Source organism: Rousettus aegyptiacus, unplaced genomic scaffold, assembly GCF_014176215.1.
Source record: "Rousettus aegyptiacus isolate mRouAeg1 unplaced genomic scaffold, mRouAeg1.p scaffold_m13_p_4, whole genome shotgun sequence".
NCBI classification, from domain to species: domain Eukaryota; kingdom Metazoa; phylum Chordata; class Mammalia; order Chiroptera; family Pteropodidae; genus Rousettus; species Rousettus aegyptiacus.
The window spans coordinates 84,890,994-84,911,829 of record NW_023416307.1 but is presented as its reverse complement, the minus strand read 5'-3'; positions in this window follow the sequence as shown (position 1 = coordinate 84,911,829).

Genomic DNA, 20,836 nt, shown 5'->3' with positions numbered 1-20,836 from the left:
CTCCCTTCCTAACCACATGCTCTAGGCCGTAATCATGTTCTCCCTTCTTCTGCTTTCATAGACACAGCAGCATGTCATAATTCAAATCCTGTCTTGTTGACACAGCTTGCTTCAGCTGTTCACATAGCAAATTGTTTGTTCACCGAAACCAAAGACACGGCAGCTCTTTGTGGAGTGACTAAAAGGAGCTGCAGATTTCTGGATGATGTTTGCAGTCAAGTACACTGCTGTGAGTGGGTCCAGAAATGTTACACAAATATGTTTACACTCCTTCAGTTCCAGTCCCAGCTACATATGGGGCATTTCTATCACTGCTATTCATATAACACACGTTAGCTAAAACAGGGCTTGAGCATTAGTTGGTTGAGCCCTACACCATTACCAAAGCAACCTGATTGACCAAATTTCTCTCTGCACCAAAAATAAGGGAACAAATGTGAGGAGGCAAAGGCAACAAGGACAATTATAAAGGAGATAAAATCAATCTCTTAATAGAGCACAGTCTATCACAATATATCATTGGCATCATCTTTGAATAAAATGAGCACTCCCATATCATATACATTTGCTTATTATTAGGGACAACTTATTCAAGTTACCTGGTACCAATGTATTATTTTATTTGGGGTATTTGTCACACAAAATGAGGTTGGTATTAGTTAGCTCACAGCAGCAAGGCTTAGTGGACAGAGACCTGACATACAAATTCATTGTCCCATCCCAGCTACACACAAATCATGCAACCCAAACAAATTCACTTTACGACTCAGTTTCCTTATATATAAAAGGAAATCTAACGTACCCAAAAACTCACTTAAGTTTTTAAACTCCATTTTCTCTAAGCTAATGCTTGGTAATCAAATCTGCAAATCAGTACAATTGCAATCTAATCACCTTTTCAAATGATTACAAATACTTTTCAAATGCAAAGTTCATATGCCTAATTATTTCTGTTCTTCTAAAGGTTATATGTTCAAAGAAAATATTTTCCCATGAAAAATGGGCTATTTTGCTTAATCAGCTTACCATTTTTTTTCCATTTCACTCTAATTATTTAAATCCAGGACGCCACACATATTCTGTTTGTTATTTTCAATCTTGAGTCTACCTGCCCATGCCTCCTGTGCTCCTGCACCAAACTCCCTTACATTACACCAGCATTATCTTTAAAAAGAAACTATTTCATCATTTCATTTCCCTTTTCCAGGTATGAAATACTTCTATGTTGCCTGTCAAATCAAGCCTACATTATTTGGTTTGGCTTTCAAAGTCTTCACATTTTTGCGATCAAATTTTATAAATGCCCCAGAATTATAAATGTACCAGAGCCTGGTCAGTTTCTCACTAAACTATATCTTTCATTTCTTTGTGGTCCTTTTCCCCCTCATGTCATTTACATGCCTTGAATTCCTTTTCTCTCACATGTGACTTACCTGGATTCTGCTCATCTTTCAAAGCCCAAATTAGACTACTTCAGGTTGCTTCTCCCAGGATCTCATAGGGCTCTTTGGTTTCTCTTACTTTTTTCTGTATTAAGAGTCAAAAGTGGCATTTTAGGGTGACAAAGCTTAGTGCCGCTCCTTCTCACCCAAATGAGAACAATGGAGCCTGAAATATCTTTATTATAAGGAAAAGCTGAATTGGAAGTCGTTGCCTATCTAGAACTAAGGCTGCAGGGTGTTTGACATTCATTATTTTATTCCGCAGTTAGACAGCCACACCTTACAGCCTGGCAGATTGCTTCCTAGTGCTCACGCTCCCTGTTCCCAGGAAGATGGGACAAGACAAAGAGGGAGAGGCTGAGCTCCTTGCCCAAAATTCCCCAACCATATGAGCTTCTCCTCTTCCCCTGGGATCAGAGAAAAGCCATAAATTAATGCATCTATTTCTTGGTCAATATAAAAAAACACATTGTTAATGTTTTACACATATAGCAGTTCCTTGAATAATGTTGTTTTGTTCAACATCACTTCAGTACAAAGATGCCACAGGAATTTAACTCTTTTTTACATCAAATGGCCGATGATAAAATTGGTTTTGTTATATGTCATTTCACGTGAAGTCTCGGAACTCATCAACAACATTAAGTGAGGACTTATTGTATTAAATATGTCTCCCCATATAGATTCTAAGCCTTACAAAAACATGAACCATTTTCTGTATTTCTTTTTCATTCTTCAAAGTGCTAGGTTTATGATATTGGTCAAAAATTATTTCCTGATGGCTTAAGAAATTCAGCTGTCTTTCAATTGCTTTTATAATTAAAATGTATGGAGTGGATTTGTGCACATCTTGAATGTGAACAAATAAATACTTGTAGTTGACAATATTCTTGAGAACAGTTATCATGTGTACTTCTAAGAGAATTTTATATAAAGAATTTTATATTATCATATACAGAGAATAGTTTTTGTTAAACTGGATGGTTTTATTAAGAGATATAACTACTAAAGTTTATTTTACTTCTTATGGATTATAAATAAATACAGCTAAATGTAAGAAATGATGACAAACAAAAGCTGCCATATTTTGCTGGCTCTTTGTGTTAAAGGGGGACGTAAAAGTCTTCATCAACTCCCTAACAGGATATTATTATTAGTCACGCATTTTATTCATATTACTGAGGGAGGGGGGGCTATTTTTTAACTACAACATGGAAGACTTTCTTAGTGTCACAAACTTGGAACAAAGTTGAGGAGAGAATAGTAATGTTTAAAGTAGTATGCCAAGTTTTAAAAAAATGGTTAAAATGAGTAATACCACTCTAAAATAATAATCACAGTCAAAGCATTTTAAAATAATAAAGCTGGGTGTTTTTCAAGGGCTAATTTCTCTTCACAACCTTTATAAGATTATAAAATTTATTTTCTAAAATTCCTTTTATAAAATTTTTAAAATTTATTCTTTTCCATTTGTATTTAGCCACATTTTTCTAATATTTGTGGACTATCTAATGAGGGAGAAGCAGAGAAGCTCCAAAAATTATATACATATATGATATAATATACATAATATATTAAATGTTTACAATTTTATACATATTTATATATAAATTTTATTATATCTACGTGTGTATGTGTGTGTGTATATATATATACAGTTTCCCTAAATGTCATCATTTTTTCTTTGGAAAAAAGTGGAATTGAGTTTGGTTTTCACTGATGTTTTTGTTATTTATTCAAGGACATTATAACCAACTAAAACCTGAGCTGGCTATTGGTAAAATATATTGTAAGTAGCTAGATATTGCATTCTAACATGAAATTTTCCAGCAGAAACCGAGGTCTTTTAGTATTTTCTCATACATTATAAAGGGGCCTTTAAGGTGATGACCTTCTGGCAAGCATAACAGTTTTAGGCTCTCTTGTTAAAGGAGAAAATATGAATTTTATTATATACAAGTAATTGGGCATAAATTGAGTGAAATATTATATAGCTAGATGGAGCAATAGGTAGTTTTGTTTTTGTTTTTGTTTTTCATTGGGAGCTAAGGGAATTAGAATGCTGGCTATGGTAGGATGAATTGTCTTCCCCGTCTTAACCCAATGAAGCTGTAGCCTAATCCTAGGAACCTGTTGGTATGTTACCTTACATGGCAAAGGGATTTACCAGATGTGATTAAATTGAGGACTTTGAGATGGGAGATTATCCCGGATTATCTGGATGGGCTGAGGTAATCACAAGGGTCCTTATAAGAAGGCAGAATGGTCAGAATCAGAAGATTTGACAATAAAAATAAAGTCAGAGCCAATGGTGGTCAGTGATTTAATGATGCGGATGTTACATCTGGTGAAGGAAGAGATCACCAGTCAAGTAATGAAGATAGACATGAGAAGCTGGAAAATGCAACTCCTAGGGCCTCTGCAAGGAGTTGCACTAATTTCATCTTGGCCCAGATGAATTCATTTCAGACTTCTGATATCCAGAACCATAAGATAATAAATATGGTCTTAAGGCATTTTGAAGCAAAAGTTATAGTATCATAAAACTATCATAGAACTTCAGTTTTTACTTTTAGATGATCCAAAGAAAAATTTCAAAACCAACTTGAATGTAGAATATATATCGCCTGGTTGATCCTTATAGATTTAAAGCTGAGTCAAAAGAAATTCTGTAACCTTGACTTGAAACTCTTTCTAATTCTGGTCAATAGAACTCATCTGTTTTGTACTTCGAATCACTCGTGATTCCACCAGCACTCAATTTAACTTAATGTGCGCCAATTTTTGGTAAAGTATGTTCCTAAGCACTGTAGACTTTTAAAGCATTTACTTTTTAAATTACCTGAAAAGAAATCTACTCTTTTTGGTTTTGTGAGTTTTGAAAAGGCATCTACCTATGTATCCATGAGCAGAATCAAGATACAGAACATTTCCACCAACCCCCAAAGTCCCTGATACTATCCTTTTGTAGTCAAGTACTACTCCCCAAACCCAGCCTTTTGAATCCACTTATGTGTCTTTTATTCTTACAGTTTATGTTTTTCATAATGCCATATAAATGGAATTACACAATAATTTGTATGAGCACCTTTTGGATTTGACTTCTGTTACTTGGTAAATGCATTTGAGCTTTAAACATATAGTAGAGTATATCAATAATTAATTCATTTTCGTTGTTGAAGAGTTTCCCAATGTAAGGATATGCTAGTTTGTTTATCCATTCCCAATGAAAAGAGGTTAGTGTTATTTCTAAATTTTTTCTTATTACAAATAAAACTGTTACAAATACTATGTTCTTGTTTATGATGATCATGTTTTCATTTCTTTCTAGGAGTGAGAGTGATAGGTCATAAGTGTTAAGTTTAATTTTATAACAAATAACCAAACTTTCTCTTCTAAAGTGGCTGTATCACTTTGCTTTCTCACCAGCTATGTGTGACAGTCCCATTTGTCTTTGATTTTCAGCAGTTTGAATGTGGAATACTTAGACTTGTGAGTTTATTTTTTTATCCTGCTGTTGTTTTTCTTGATCTTCTTAAACATATGATTTAATATTTATTATTAACTTTGGACAGTTCTTATCCATAGTTTCTTCATGTGTTTCTTCTGCTTTGTTCCTTCTCTTTGGATTCCGAAAGTCCAAATAGACATATGTTAGATCTTGGAAGTTCTATTTGGTCCTTTTTTTCTACTTTTTTTTTTCTCTGTTTCAATTTGGGTAATTTCTACAGAACTATTTCACTTATTTCTTTCTTATCTGTTTTGAGTCTATGAATGAGCCTATTAAAGATATTCTTCCTCCTTGACTGTATTTTCATTTCTACGATTTTGACCTGTTTCTTGCAGTTTTCATCACTCTACTAAAAAATACCATCTGACTTTTCATGTTCTTAACCTATTTTTTTTTCCATTAGAACATTTAACTATGATACTACCAATCCTAGTTGTTTTAAGGGCACTATTTAGTATTTCCAACTTTTATGTCATATCTGAATTTGATCCATAAATTCCTTTTTTACTTAGCAATACATTGTCTTTTCTGCTTTTTCAGATTAGTTTTCTGCAACCTCACCTCTCTGATGAGCTTTGGAAAAGTTATGAATTTGCAGTTTCTGAGTTTTGTTGTTGTTTAAAGAGTAGGAGTGTTATTCTTTCTTGCTTTCTATATCCCAAGTGGAAACTAAAAACTACTGTATATTTGTTTAAAAAATGAATGACTATCTTTTTCTCGAGATGGTAATATAAGCTTTTGTGTATGTATGTATTGGGAGTAAGGTAGGAGATTCAGAAGGGACAGATACTCAAACAGCTATAATATGATTTATTAATTTTATTCAAAGCATATTTGTCATACATATACATTGCCCTACCAAATAAAAGTTTAGGCAAAATGATCAATGTGAAATCAGACTTGTTATAATTATTAGTAGTTTTACATTTATACTAGCATATAATATATATGTTTTGCATTTGACATGCCAAAGCTCATGTATCTATCAAATTTTACATCTGATTGGAGGCTGGAGGCAGAATGAGAAAAAATCTTATTAAGGGTATTATCCATAGTAGACTGATAAATATTAAGACCAGATAAGATATACTAAAATAATTGAGGTTAAAGATTAATTGGGAATGAAGGTATGGATTTAAACTTAACAAATACAAGTCAAAATTATATGAAAATCAGGTCTACTAGACCTGGTTATAGAGTTAAGTAACACTCAACCAGTGACTGGAAATGCTAAAATCAACAAGTAGACTTGTTTTATTATTATTTTTTTTTATTTTTTTAATTAAGTTTATTGGGGTAATGTAGGTTAATACAATTATATAATTTTAAGTTGTCCATTTTAGTTTTACATCTATATATTCTATTGTGTGATTACCACCCAAAGTCCAGTTTCCTTCAGCTACCATATATTTGATCCCCTTTACCCACCCACTTCATCCTCTCCCAACCCCCTATTTTTGACCCCCTTTACCCTGTCTACCTCCACCCTCCTCCACCACCTCCTACCCTCTGGTAACTACTAGTCAATTGTTCATGTCCCCAAGTCTCTGTTTATCCTGTTCATTTGTTGCTTTTAGGTTTATATCCCACATATAAGTGATATCGTGTGATTTTCAACTTTCTTAGTCGGGCTTATTTCACTTAGCATGATTATCTCAAGGTCCATCCAGGTCGTCACAAATGGCAGTATGTCATCTCTTTTTATAGTTGAGTAATATTCCATTGTGTGTATGTGCAACAACTTCTTTAGCCAATCATCTATCATAGGACACTTCAGTCGCTTCCATGTCCTGACCACTGTGATAGAGGGAACGTTTTTATTTTTCACCATTAAGTATAATGTTAGCTGAGGGTTTGTCTTAAATGGCCTTTATAATGTTAAGACATTTTCCTTCTATATCGATTTTGTTGAAAGTTTTGATGATAAATGGATGCTGTATTTTATTGAAGGCATTTTCGACATCTATTGTTATGATTATATGATTCTTATTTTTTAATTTGTTTATGCGGTGTATCACATTAATTGATTTGTGTATGTTGAACCATCCCTGTGCCCCTGGGATGAAGCCCACTTGACCATGGTGTATAATCTTTGGAATATGTTGGTGAATTAGGTTTGCTAGTATCTTATTTAGGATTTTTGCATCTGTGTTCATGAGAGATATTTGGGTATCAGGGTCATATTGACCTCAAAAAATGACTTGGGAAGTATTGTTTCCTCTTCAATTATTTGGAATGGTTTGAGGAGAATAGGTATTAAATCTTTGAATATTTGGTAGAATTCACTGGTGAAGCCACCTGGTCCTGGACTTTTACTTTTTAGTAGGTTTTTGATGATTGTTTCAATTTCTATGCTGCTGATCAGTCTATTTAGATTTTCCAGATCTTCTTGATTCAGTCTAGGAAAGTTGTGTTTTTCAAAGTACTGGTCCATTTCTTCTAGGTTATTAAATGTGGTGTTCTATACTTTTTCATATATTCTTGTATGATCCTTTGTATTTTTGTGATGTCAGTCATAATTTCCCTTATTTCATCCCTGATTTTGTTTATTTATGTCCTTTTTCTTTTTTCTTTAGTGAGCCTAGCTAGGGGTTTTTCAATTTTATTAATCTTTTCAAGAACTGGCTCTTTATCGTACCTATTTTTTCGATAGTTTTTGCCGTTGTTGTTGTTGTTTCAATTTCATTTATTTATGCTTTAATTTTGATTATTTCTTTCCTTCTGCTAACCGTAGGCCTCATTTGTTCTTCTTTTTCTAGTTTTTTTTAGATGAAGCATTAGATTATTTATTTGGGCTCGTTCTTGTTTTTTGGAGGTAGGCCTGTAATGATATGAACTTTCCACTTATGACTGCTTTTGCCATGTCCCAAAAGTTTTGATATGTTGTACTTCATTATCATTCATTTCTATGTATCTCTCGATCTCTCTTTTTATTTCTTCCCTTACTCAGTTATTCTTCAGTACCATGTTGTTTAATCTCCATGGATTAGCGGTTTTTCCTGATTTCTTTCTGCAGTTGAGGCATAGTTTCAAAGCATTATTATGATCAGAGAATATAGTCGTTATGATTTCAACCCTCTTGTATTTGTCGAGGCTATCTCTGTATCTCAGTATGGGGTCAATCTTTGAGAATGTTCCATGTGCGCTAGAAAAGAATGTATAAGCAGCTGTTTTGGAATGGAAGGCTCTGTTTATGTCAATTTAATCCAGTTAGTCTAATGTGTTATTTAAGGATGTTATTTCCTTATTGATTTTCTGTTTGGATGATCTGTCCATATCTGACAGTGGGGTATTTAGGTCCCCTACTATGACAGTGTTTTTGTCTGTTTCACCCTTTAGTTCTGTTAGTAATTGCTTTATGTATTTTGGGGCTCCCTGATTGGGAGCATAGATATTAATAATAAGTGTTATGTCTTCTTGGTGCATGAAGCCCTATATCATTATGAAGCATCCCTCAGTATCTTTCTTTACCTTTTTTATTTTGAAGTCTATTTTATCCAATATTAGTATTGCTACTCTTGCTTTTCTCTGAATGCCATTTGCTTAAAATATCATTTTCCATCCTTTCACTCTAAGTCTATATTTGTTTTTGGAACTGAGATGTGCCTCCTGCGGGCAGCATATGGTTGGGTTTTGTTTTTTGATCCAATCTACAACTCTGTGCCTTTTTATTGATGAGTTCAGTCCATTTACATTTAGGGTGATTATTGAAATGAGGTCTTCTTATAGTCATTTTATTATTTGCTTTCTGGTAGCTCGGTGTTTCCATTGCTTCCCTGTCCTTGTGCTTCTGTTTTCTTTATTTTAGTTGGCTTTTGTGGGTTTTCCCTCTGATTTTTCTTTATGTTATATACTTTGGTTCCGACCCTATGGTGCAAGGTTACCATTACAAATATGAAAAAGATAGTTATATATATATATACAGTCATCCATTTTCTTCTGTGTGTGCCTTATCTCCATTCCCCTTTGCAAATCTGGATCTTTGAATCCTTCCCTTTTCAGTCATTTTTATCTTAATTTGTTTTTATGTATGCTGAATGTTCATTACTATCTTGCTATAGCAATTCTCTTATTATTTAGGCTTACAATTCCCCGTTCTTAGTAAGGGTTGCACTCTGCTTCTATTTGCCTGATAGTCACTTTACTCCTAATTTTGTATTTTTGTTGTTGTCATTTGTTTTAGGTGCGCTGATCCCTTTCAGAATTTCCTGTAGTGCAAGCCTCGTAGTGGAGAATTCCCTCAATTTTTGTATATCTGGAAAGGTCTTAATTTCTCCTTCATATTTGAAGTAAAGCTTAGCTGGATACATTATTCTAGGCTGATTGTTCTTTTCACTTAATAGTTTGAATATTTGATTCCATTCATTTCTGGCTTGTAAGGTCTGTGCTGAGAAGTCCAATGATAATCTAATGGGTTTTCTTTTATACATTAGCGTTTTCTTCTCTGCACTGAGAATTCTATCTTTGTTATTTTTGATAGCTCTAAAACAATGTGCCTTGGTGAAGGACTTTTTGGGTTAAGATAATTGGGTGTTCTGTTGACTTATTGAATTCCAAGTTCCAGCTCATTATTTAGATTTGGGAAATTCTTATCCTCCATTTGTCTGAAAATGCTTTCTAGCTTTTTTCTCACCTTTGGTAATGCCTATTTCCTTATGTTTCCTCTCCTGATGATATCAGCTAATTTTGGTATTTCTCTTTCATTATTTTCCATTCTTTTGTTTCTCTCTTATTCCTTCTGATTTATTTCTAGATTTCAGTCTTCGATGTCACTGATCCTTTCCTCCATTTGTTTGACCGTATTTCCCAAGCTTGCTATTTCATTTTTCAAATCTTGCAGTATGTTTTTTTTTATCTCCAGAAGTTCTATTTGGTTCTTTTTGAGGGTTTTAAACTCCTTGCTCTACTCATCCAGCTGTTTTTGCAATTTCTGAATTGTTGATATGACTCATTTAATAACTCACTGTGTTTTTTCAGAAGTACCATCCTGAATTCTCTGTCATTTAAGTCACATATTTCTATGCCTGTAAGTTCATTTTCTGGAGATTTTTCTCTTTCTTTCTGAGATGCCTTGTCACTTTGGTTGTTCATGGTGTTTAATGGACTATTTCTCTGCCTGAGCATTAATGGAAATGTCTTCTGTTGTTTTACCTGAAAGAAGGTGTATTATATAAAGGTCTTTATATAAAGGTCTCTCTTTAGCCTGCTACAAAGAGGGTGCTTTTCTTTGGTTTCCAGTAGGTAGCGTCTAAGCCTCTTGGATCCCTAACAGTTTTGGTAGCATTTGCTCAGATTCCTCTGGGGCTCTGCAGTGATGGGTCTTGGAGGGTATGTGGGTAGGAGCCCTCTAGATTGAGGGGTTGGGGGCTGTGGCTCAGCCTTACTTTTGCAACCACAGTCGGTAAGAATCGACATCTTTTTCTTTGCCAACTGCTTCTCCGCTCTCTGCTCTGATGACTGGGCCCTGCAGCCAGCCATGGGAAGCCCACAACACTCCCAGGCTCAGCTGTTCAAGGGCGCTTGCAGCACAAACTCACCACTCTTTCTCCCCTCCTCCTCCTCCTGCAGGGAGCTCCAGAGACTGCAAGAGGTAGCCTCAGTCTTGGCAGTGTTCTTTGTTCTTCGCTTAGATTCCCCTGGGGCTCCACGGTGTTGGTGTTGGGTCTCCGAGGGTATAAGCAAAGGGGCCCTCTGGATTGGAGGCTGGGATCTGCAGCTCAGCCTCAGTTTTGGAACCAGGGTGGTGAAAATCAACTGTTGTTTCTCTACTGTTCAGTTCCACTTCTCTGCTTTCAGCCCTGGCACTTCCAAGCAGGGCTGATCAGGGGAAAGAGATATCTAAAAACAACAACAACAAAAAACAAGTTTATGTCAAATGCTCATCTTGGATTGAGTAGCAGAGGATATGTACATGAAAAGGCTATTGGAATTTTTGTTAGTGGGCAATAGCTCAAATAGTCTTGTGGACCAGAGGCTAGATAAGTCAGGAAAATATATTCTCATATCTGATTTTTATTAAATATGCATGTTTAATTTGCAAGAATTTACCCAAGCATTCATCAATTCAACAACATATATATTATTTTGGAAAAGGTTTACATCATGTACAACTGCAGAATAATTTGAAAACTGATATGTAACATTAAAATATATATTTTATTTTTTTGCCTTTTGTCCCCAAAATTTTAATAAAACGTATGCAAAATTAGAATCCATTTTAAGATATTTTCCAGATTATCTTTTTTTGCTTATTAATATTTTCCTGGTTTTCAGAAAATTATGAAGTGATTGTAGTATTTATTTTTTCTTTCATTTTTTTCTGAGCATGAGATAACTACCTCTAAAAATTCTTAGTTCAGGTTGACTTGCTTCATGTTTTATTTGCATAGGCTCATTTCACTTTCTTTGCTTAGCCAGGCACATCTTTAATTTCAATTGGAATATTGGCCACTCAGGATCACATTATGTTACAGTGTCATTTGTATCAATTCTTTTCGTTACAGGATTGTTTATACTAAATTAACTGGAAGCAGTAAAATTTTCAACAGTGTCCAGCCTGAAAGAGTTAATTTTCAAGGCTAAACTGTTCCCATAGTTCCTGCTGTAATTGCTGCTGATTATTTTTATGTTGTAATGAAGCAATAATGATCAAAGTACAGGACCTTTCTTAGAGATTCATGACTGACTGGCTTTGCCTCGGGCCATTAACCCCAGTCATTAATTCCCCTGGAAATGCATTGTGCTGAGGTCATTATTGTTAATAACAGAGCTGTATGAAAACATTTGCACACACTATCAAGTAAAACTGTTGATTATTTTCTGACTGTACAGGTTTTGTTACTGAAAAACCTAAAAGTGATCAAGTTTGGCCAAGAGAGAAAAATAAATTAATATTCACTGGAGAGAAATGTGATATATATTTGACATATGTAATATAATATTGTGTATACACACATACACACACTCACATATATGCAACTCACACGTAACTATCTAAATGCTGTATGTGAATATTAAGGATTACCTTTATTTTTTTAATCTTTAAACTGTATAATGTATTCAACTTGTTAATATATTACATTTAAGCTGAAGATTTTAAAGACCGCTACTTTTAATTATAACTACATTTTTAATTATGAAAAACAAATATGGAGTAAATGTATGCTTTTTTTTTTCTCCTAATATATATTAGGTTTTCCTTAATACCTCTGGGAGAAGGAACATAATATTTTTAAAAATTAATTCTTTATTCAATAACCAATCAAAAATCCATTTTTATTCTCTCTGCTATAATTCCTTAGAATGATGACAGTGGTGGCATTATAATTATCACTCAAAATGTTTTGTTTTATTTTTTTAATATCCTGTATTACACATCACTAAAGTTCTCACTAAGAGTAGCCACAATGTAAGATATAAGACTATTTTGGGAAAATTAAATATCAAAACAATCTAAACTCTATCTTGAAGTTCAAAGGCCACTCTAATCAAAAACTACGACTGAAAGTTCACTTTAGTTAAGCTTCCCTAAGGAACAATTGGTTGCCCTCAGAGAGAGTTGAGAGGCAAGGAGACACGACATGGTCAAATTGGAACTGAGTAAAACTCAAGAAATTCTGTCTTCCCTTTACTCTTGCAAATAAACTTGTTTCTGTGATATATCTCATTCAGTAAGTGTTTAAATTTAACTTATTGAGAAAGATAACTTCCAATTGTCATTAAAGGTTTAAATTTGTACTTTTAAGACAATTATAGGTAATTACTATTTAGTCTTTGCCTTTTATATTCTCTCATACAGTGAGGAAAATAAGCAAAAAGGGAAAGAGATATGGATAATGGAGAATTTCAGATATGTTTTCAATAAAATTCACTCTATCCAATGGAATTGGAAAGAAGTAATATAACTGAAAATGTCTGGTAACATACAAACATACACCAAAAAAATTAACAAGCATAAAACAACTTAGATAAAATGTTTTTAACCCTAAAGATAATAGAAAACTAGTGATTCAATTTGTACTTCTCTAATAGGTGCAAATCAATAAAATGAGAATTAGTGGAAAGATCTATCCTCATTTACCAGATGAAAAAACATGGTTCAAGTAACTAACTTAACAAAGGTAAATCACTTTCAGCATAGCAGAACTAGAATTTAAATTACTCACAATGAACATATTTTTTTTCTTTATTTCACTTGGTCTTATAAAGAAAGTTATTCTGTGGAAATGAATTATTCTGCAATTGTACATAATGTAAACATTTTCTTACTATATCTTTTCAAAATAATTTCTATAGATATATATGAGAATAACAAGACAACTATACTCAAGAGATGGTGTAATGGTTAATCTTAGGTGTCAACTTAGCCCAGATATTTCATAAAAAATTATCCTGGATGTTTCTGTGAAGGTGATTTTTGAGATTAACCTTTAAATCAGTGGTCTTTAAGTAAAGCAGATTATTCTCCATAATGTGGATGAGCCTTATCCAATCAAGTGAAGGCATTAATAGAAGAGAATGACCTCCCTTGAACAAGAAGGAATTCTCCCAGCAGACTATTTTTGAATTCTTACCGTAGCTCTTTCCTGAGTCTTTAGCCTGCTATTCTGTCCTGCAGATTTTGGATTTACTAAGCCTCCACAATCTCATGAGTCAATTTCTTAAAATTAATCTGTCTCTGTCTTAAAAAATATATACAGTATATATATGCATATATATATACATATACATATACATATACATGTATGTATGTATAAATGTATATAAACATCCTATTTGTTCTGTTCCTGTGGAGAATCTCAACCAATACAGATGGGAAGGGGGGAGAAATAGAAAATGGTATAAAGCACCAAAAGTATGTGGAAAGAAGTACAGATATAGAGAACATCATTTTACTCTGAGAATATATTTGCATGGGGTTCCAAATAAAATTTTACCCCTACCTTCAAGAAACAAAAAAACAAACAAAACAAAACCACCAAAATCTCTAGTTTTCTTGCACAGTGATACGATAAAACCTTATATTTGGTACACCTAAAATTTTCTTCCCCTTTAAGAAAAATTAAGTTTATATACAATTAAAAATTAAAAATGTTTAGGAAATTCTTTTACTAGAATGTTTACGAACAGATTAAGAATGAATTTGTGTGTATATATGTGTGTGTGTGTGTGTGTGTGTGTGTATGTATATATATATATATGGAAATGATAATTAGCTAAATAGGTAAATGTGGAGGTTGGAAAAAGTATATCCTTTTTGATACATATTTCACAAAGCCTCCTATTTTCTATAAAATTAATTTGCTTTAGAAAAAAGATTGAAAACCCTTTAACAGCATACCATTTCTTCTGGAGACCTCATATTATTTCAAATTACATCTAATTATACACACACACACATATAATATTCATATTTATATGCAGGGTGGCCCATTTGCAAAGAGCTTTCTTTATTTTATACCTTATTATTTGTTAACAGACCACCCACATATTCTTTAGAAATAATTATACCTACAAAGCAGCGTAATGGTTCTTTTTTTTGTGTAACAGTCTCAATGACCAAGGAGGTTCCCTCAAGAGCAGCATGTGGTGGATCAGGGGGTTTATTTGATTTGAGATGGCAGCATCTAGAAGAAAGTCAGGATTTCTTATGCCTGAACTCATTAGTGATTAAAGATGATTCCTTCTTTTTGAAGGAAGTGATACTTCTTGTTATGCCTGTATACTTATCCTACTGTTATATTGCTAAATCGTATCTCTAAAATATTATTTCTAGTGGTGGCAAAGAGAGCAAAAGGAGATAAATGGAAAAGAAGGCAAAAGCCCAGGAGAAATAATTGGGGATTTTTTTCCCCATAGATGTTTCACTATAATTTTGCCTTTATAGATGTTTTATATATTTAAAGGAAGGTACATTTACACCCACTTCTTGAAGTACCTGTGGGTCAAAGATTGTAGAAATTGTTTCCCTTTTAGACAGCTACTTTGGATGCTGCCACCTGGCCTACTTTCTCTGAAATCTGTCCTTCGTTATAGCATTTGCAGAATGGACCCCTCTCCTTAGGAATAAATACAGTTAGACAATAAATATCTATAGATAGATGCTACCTTTGTAATTATTTCACAGAATAGACAAGTGGTAGAATCTGTTGCCATTATTTTATTTTGTGTAATGCCTTTCATAATAAGAACTCGATTTTACAATTTGATAATGAATTATGATGATGATCAATTAAAAGTAAAGTATTACTCATGAAAATTGAGGAATTGAAGTGAAAATGTTTCATTTCAGAATGGTGTCAAAAGCAAAATTTTACCTAAATAGCATCATCTATCCTTAGCTTAAGATTCAGGCATTCTTCCCTATGAGAAAAACTTTTAAGTACTATTTGCTAATCACTATTCTATTTACAAATGTAACAAACAATCCATGATCCTATTGCTCCCCAATATTTTTTCTCTTCTTCAAATATGTTGCTGATATTATAAGATTATCTTATATTTATAGATTTTTAAATTGTTCAAAGCATTTTTACATTAATTATTTCAAGTTTTTGTTGTTCCTGTGCTTCATATATATAACAGATCATCTTTTTTCATAGATGCATAATTAAACTTCATGCAGACTTGCCTAAATTTTCACAAGTAAAATAGTAGTAGTTGAATAAGAACTAAAACCTAAATTTCTGGTCACAGAAAGTAATGTGTTATATTATATACTCCTAAATTTATTCATGTAAACAATCATCATCAATGGCTTGAGCAGAATTTAAAACCCATTATTTTAGGACACTATCGAGTTCCTCTGCTTCATCTCTGTTTCATTGGACACTATGGGACTTTCTTTGATTCTAAGACTCTTTTCTCATGCCAAATGTCATCATTTCAGTGGCCCCAAATTGGGATTATAATATGAGCAACTACTATCCTCTAAATTAATACAGTCATTTATTTTCTTATACATCTATTTATTCAGTGCATCAATGGTTCAACGATAGGTCCTATGATGAATAGCTGTTGGAAATCCAAAGAATTCAGAGAACGAATGAATTAAACTTATAGGAGGGGAGTTGGCAGCAAGGTTAAGAAGGGGAGAAGGAAACGTTGGAAAGGACAATTGAATTGTCTCATTAATCTAAAACCTTACGTTACTTAATACCTTGGGACAATGGTTAGAAATGAATTAGCAATCTAGTGGATCAGATCCTGCTCAGTGTAATATTTAGTGATCCTCAAATGTCTTGCAGCTCATCAGTTTTAGAACAACACCAGAGCCTTCAGGGTGGAGAGTATAATCGAGTTTGAATCAAATAAAAGGTTTCATTAGCAGGATTCCCATATAAAATTAAAACCACAAGTTTTGGGTCTAGGCAATTCAGGAGAGAAAGTTGCTTCTCATGATCAAGTTCAACATTAAGATATCAGAAAGTAAAGGCAAATGTCAGTAGATAAGGCACAAAGATTAATAAAAAGCCCCACTAACAACTCTAGACAAATTTTGATTATGTGCCTGCTAGGTGATGGTTACAGAAATAAAAGGGATGCTATCCTTCAGAGCAAATGAGGAAGAACACTGTAGGTTCATCTGAGAGGAAGAACTTAATGTTTTGAGAAAGATATATCATCAGAGTAAAGTGATCTCACAATCTCTATTCTAGTGTGGCTCAAGAATTTTTTGTTAAATGTGAATTGAGTATTTAACTCTACATCTGTGCATAGCATTGTGTCAAACTTTTGGACACTGTAAATAGGAATAAGACAAATTCTTTGAATTTAAATATAGGTGCTTAAACTCTAATTAAACCTCAAAAGAAAAAAAAAGAACAAATAGAAATCAAACAGGAAAACATGTATGAAGAATTGAGGGGACAAAAGCCATGGAATTTGCAATCATTGGGTTAGACATTAAAGAACTAGATTGCAAAATAATTAGATATCTGGGTTAAGTCACACTGCCTCACATTAACTGTTTTCACTATATTGAGATTTAGGCAAAACTCTCAAATTATATAGAGGATAATGATAAAAACAGTCCTATGAAATATAACATTGATTCTACTATATAATGCTGTCAGTGATTTTGTTTTTATAATATAGGATCCCAAGAGAAATCATTGTGTGGTCTTAGTACCAGAAAATGTTCTGTTTAATAATTGGTTTTGTAGTATGAACTCTCTAAATTGTGTAGCTAACCAGGTTTTAATTTTAACACAGACTGTTAAAAAGGAAACGTGTGGCCTAGCCAAAGTTTTGACTTAATTTGATAAATCTATTTTATTCTTTTATTTTTTTTTTTGCCCCACTCTTAAGTCTACTTATTAAATTTCGTATGTCTTACCTTTAATTCTTTCTGAATAAAGTAGAATAAGCATAGTTTTTAAAAAATGTAAAAGGGAGAAAATGCAGTTACGAAGTGTAGTTTTAACATAGAGATAAAAAGAATTCTGAACACATATGTTGTTGGTAAGAGTCTGTAGTACCTTTTAAAACATAACACTTCTACTTGTTTCTGAAGAAGCACTGTCCTTATGGTAGTGGATCTGGTAAGCAGCGGAGTCAGATTTTGAGTCTGGGAGATACTATTGAACAAAACAAATGTTCAATCACTTGAAGATTCTCAGCTAAGTGCCTGTACACAGCATTGGGAAAAAAGTATTCAACTTCTCAGGTTGTGGTAAGGGAGACAAGATGATAAGAGTAATGTGCTAGTTTCACAGGGCTGCCACAACAAAGTACCACGAGTTGGGTAGCTTAAGACAACAGAAATGTATTAGCTCCCAGACCTGGAGGCTAGAGATCTGAAATCAAAATGTTGCAGGACCATGACCCCATGGAAGGCTCTAAGGATGATCCTTCCCTGCCTCTTCCTAGCTTCTGGTAGTTGGTATTTCTTGGTTTATAGACACATCACTCAAATATCTGCTTCTATCTTCTTCACCTGTCATACCTCCTTATGTGTATCCAAGTTCCCTTCTGCTTTCCAGATCTACTACTATAAGGACAGTATTTCAGAAAGAAGAAAATACTTTATATTTTAAAGATTATGTAGAGTTTTACAAACAACATCTGAACTCAGAATTCTGGTTATCTTTATGTTAAAACCTTTGGTGACTCTACATGTCCTACTTTTATTTTAGGCCTACTTTAATCCAGCATGATCTTAACTTGATTATATCTTTAAGGACTCTAATTTCAAATAAGGTCACATTTACAAGTACTGAGGATTAAAACTTGTGTCCATAATATCTTTTTGGAACTATAACTCAATCTACAACAAGAAATAACAACAGTAATAATACAACACAAATTATACTGTGAGCCAGGTTTTGGTCACCCTTTCCAATAAGTCTGCTTTACAACTACCTACTACTCAGATCAAGTAGTTGTACAAGTTCATAGTTGCTACATTAATCTCCTAACATTTTTATTTTTAGTGATACATGGTCTCTGTCCCTGTGTTTATACTTGAATTAGCTCTCACTGTATAGTTGCTTCAGATGAATGACAACCAAATAGTTATTTCAGCTGCTAATAAGATTCCTCCTGCATGATCCACCCTGGATGAGCAAATGATAGCACATTTCCTTATAATCCCAAGCTTCTGGAATGCTTATGTTACCACTTGTCTCAGACAGGGGATCTCACATAAGCCACCTGTCTTAACAAGAGTAAGGAGTCTCTGCAGATCCTTGTTATATTATGAAATATTTATCAACTTAACATGCATAGAATTTGCAACTAGACCAAAATGAGTTCAAACTCCAATTCTTCAAACACTGATATCAGGACAGATTGTTCCATGGGTCGTCTGGGCTTGAAGAGGCACAAGCATGTATAGAACTAAATCCCAGTTTTCCTGATACTCCAAAGTCTGAAGGGAAACAACAGTTTCACATAACTCTCATAGGAAACATACCAGTTCATCAAAAGAGTTAAATTTGTTCACATACAACTTTAGAGTTATTGAGCAAAATATATATTCTGGTTTTGCCCCTTCTGAGGTGTGTGAACTCATACATTATTTCAATCCTACAATAAAATGTTTTTATGTATAAAGTGAAAGAAAAAATATCATAGTCTGGTAGTGATAAAGAAAACAAAATTAAAATTTTAATCACTGTTCTGGCACACAATATATACTTACTAAATGTTAGTTCTCACATGCCCCACATCAAAAGAGCTCATGATATCATCAGTTTCTTTATATTAATATGCTCTGCTTTGGGATATCTTTTTATGACATATTTAAATTTATTTTGTTAAATATTTGTGTCTGTAATATTATAAGAAGTTTCCTTAACTTTTTCAACAATATATATTTGTTTACATACTTATTTTTTCTCCATTACCCAAATTAGTCACCAATGTTTGCACAGGTTTTGTGAGCCAGACCTCTGAGATCAACGTTTTCCAACCTAGGCAACCCAACATTTTTCAAATTAACATAATGAGATGGTGCAAAGAAATAGAGTAAGCATTTTCCCTTCTTTTTAAATTTTTAGCCACTAAAAGCTCCATAAACATCTAGAGAGAAACAACCAGAGGTAGAACCTCATCATTTAAAATATGCAAAATCTCTTTAGCTGTTGACCAAACCTCTAATTTCAAGACACAAGTCAAGAGCAGCAAAGCCATAGGAAAGTGCAAGAAAATTCATCTCAAAATTTTAGCTAAATAAAAAAATTGATGTTTCATGTATTATCAAAAGCTTACCATGTTATTCACAGGTTGCATACAATGTCAAAAAACACATCATATACAAAGGATGGTAAATGTGACTCATTTATCTTCAATTTATTATTAATAATAATATGATTGCAATAAAGTGGGTTTTGGTTCATTTTAAATAAAAGGCTAAATATCTATTCATTTACAATTGAAAGCAAATGATCTACCAGAATTTGTTTTGGGGGTTGGGGGAAGGGAGGTAGGAAGAAGAAAGAATTCAAAATATTGACCATTTGAACATTGCTGCATTGTTTGGAAAAACAATGCAACTGTAACTAAAAGTATAATGATATACCAATGAATGTTTATTTCCTTATAATTTTCCCTTCTTAATGAACATTGAACTGCAACTACCCATAAACTGAATTTAATACCCAAGAAAAATGTTACAATACCTTTTATAGTATTATTAACACAAATGTGGTTGTAGAATTTATATCTCCTGAAGTTTGTAATGTTTTCTGCTTCGTAAAATCAGGATAAAATATTTTTCATTGGTAAATTCTGTATATTAAGTTCAAGGCAAGCGAAGACTGACTTAGAGTGACGGCTTCTGAAAAGTTAAACATATAAATATTTTGTGCTTTAAAATAGCTAATCTTAAAATAACAAGGCACGTGTTCTTGGGAAACATTGGAAAATGTCACAGTAATATTGATATAGCCTTCTCTAATTTGCAGCATATTTTTAGAAACATCCTCAAAAATATTTTTCTTTCTGTAATTGGCATTATTTCTATTTTCTGTCTTGCATTTTATTCAAATAAATATGAGCACGGGTTCTTGTTTTTTTTTTTTTTTTATGAAAGTGTGCTACATTTTGAGAGTGTAAAGGTGTATCAGCTGTAGAATGTATAGAAAAAATTACTATCAGTGTACGATATACTTTTTAAACTCATTCATTCATAAGTTCACTTCACAAACATTGGGCTTTCTACTGTGAAGTATCTGAGGTAAATGACAAAATCTCTATCTAAAAACTGATGCTACATTTTTTACTGTTTATTTGAAACTAGTTTCAAATTTATAGAAAAAGTTGCCAGCAGTACAAAGAACTTCTACATACCCTTTATTCATATTTACCAATTGTTAAAAATTTGCCTTATTTGCTGTATCACTTTATATATCTACATGTTTGTCTATCTACACGTATTTTT